The sequence below is a fragment of the Triticum urartu genome, chromosome 5A (genome assembly GCF_056163025.1).
Source record: "Triticum urartu cultivar PI428250 chromosome 5A, HENAU_Tu73, whole genome shotgun sequence".
NCBI lineage: Eukaryota > Viridiplantae > Streptophyta > Magnoliopsida > Poales > Poaceae > Triticum > Triticum urartu.
This window is the reverse complement of record NC_141877.1, coordinates 545443051-545445198: the sequence shown is the minus strand read 5'-3', so window position 1 is coordinate 545445198 and position 2148 is coordinate 545443051.

Here is a 2148-nt window from a genome sequence, read left to right as displayed (position 1 = left end):
AAACTATCAGGTACTCAGTTCATGATAAATTTAAGTTCAATTTATCATATTACTTAAGAACTCCCACTTAGATAGACATCCCTCTAATCCTCTAAGTGATCACGTGATCCAAATCAACTAAACCATGTCCGATCATCACGTGAGATGGAGTAGTTTCAATGGTGAACATCACTATGTTGATCATATCTACTATATGATTCGCGCTCGACCTTTCAGTCTTAGTGTTCCGAGGCCATATCAGCATATGCTAGGCTCGTCAAGTTTAACCTGAGTATTCCGCGTGTGCAACTATTTTGCACCCATTGTATTTGAACGTAGAGCCTATCACACCCGATCATCGCGTGGTGTCTCAGCACGAAGAACTTTCGCAACGGTGCATACTCAGGAAGAACACTTATACCTTGATAATTTAGTGAGAGATCATCTTATAATGCTATCGTCAATCAAAGCAAGATAAGATGCATAAAAGATAAACATCACGTGAAATCAATATAGGTGATATGATATGGCCATCATCTTGTGCTTGTGATCTTCATCTCCGAAGCACCGTCATGATCACCATTGTCACCGGCGCGACACTTTGATCTCCATCGTAGCATCATTGTCGTCTCGCCAACTTATGCTTCTACGACTATCGCTACCGCTTAGTGATAAAGTAAAGCATTACAGGGCGATTGCATTGCATACAATAAAGTGAAAACCATATGGCTCCTTCCAGTTGCCGATAACTCGGTTACAAAACATGATCATCTCATACAATAAAATATAGCATCATGCCTTAACCATATCACATCACAACATGCCCTGCAAAAACAAGTTAGACGTCCTCTACTTTGTTGTTGCAAGTTTTACGTGGCTGCTACGGGTTGAGCAAGAACCGTTCTTACCTACGCATGAAAACCACAACGATAGTTTTTCAAGTTGGTGTTGTTTTAACCTTCTCAAGGACCGGGCGTAGCCACACTCGGTTGAACTAAAGTTGGAGAAACTGACACCCGCCAGCCACCTGTGTGCAAAGCACGTCGGTAGAACCAGTCTCGCGTAAGCGTACGCGTAATGTCGGTCCGGGCCGCTTCATCCAACAATACCGCCGAACCAAAGTATGATATGTTGGTAAGCAGTATGACTTATATCGCCCACAACTCACTTGTGTTCTACTCGTGCATATAACATCAACGCATAAAACCTGGCTCGGATGCCACTGTTGGGGAACATAGTAATTTCAAAAAAATCCTACGCACACGTAAGATCATGGTGATGCATAGCAACGAGAGGGAAGAGTGTGTCCACGTACCCTCGTAGACCGAAAGCGGAAGCGTTAGCACAACGCGGTTGATGTAGTCGTATGTCTTCACGATCCGACCGATCAAGCACGGAACGCACGGCACCTCCGAGTTCTGCACACGTTCAACTCGATGACATCCCTCGAACTTCGATCCAGCCGAGCTTTGAGGGAGAGTTCTGTCAGCACGACGGCGTGGTGACGATGATGATGTTCTACCGACGCAGGGCTTCGCCTAAGCACCGCTACGATATGACCGAGGTGGATTATGATGGAAGGGGGCACCGCACACGGCTAAAAGATCTAAGAGATCAATTGTTGTCTCTATGGGTTGCCCCCCTCCTCCGTATATAAAGGGGGGGAGGAGGAGGGGGCCGGCCAAGAGGAGGAGGCGCGCCCAAGGGGGGGCAATCCTACTCCAAGTAGGTTTTGCCCCCCTTTCCTATTCCAACTAGGAGAAGGGGGAAGGAGGAGGTGTCGAGAAGGAAGGAGAAGGGGGGCCGCCACCCCCTTCCCTTTCCCAATTCGGATTGGAGCAAGGGGGGTCGCGCGCCACCTCCTGCTGCCTCTGCTCTTCCACCACTTTTGGGCCCATGAGGCCCAATAACCCTCGGGGGGTTCCAGTAACCCCCCGGTACTCCGGTATATAGCCGAAAACCCCCAGAACCATTCTGGTGTCCGAATATAGTCATCCAATATATCAATCTTCATGTCTCCACCATTTCGAGACTCCTCGTCATGTCCGTGATCACATCCGGGACTCCGAACTACCTTCGGTACATCAAAACACATAAACTCATAATATAACCGTCATCGAACTTTAAGCGTGCGGACCCTACGGGTTCGAGAACTATGTAGACATGACC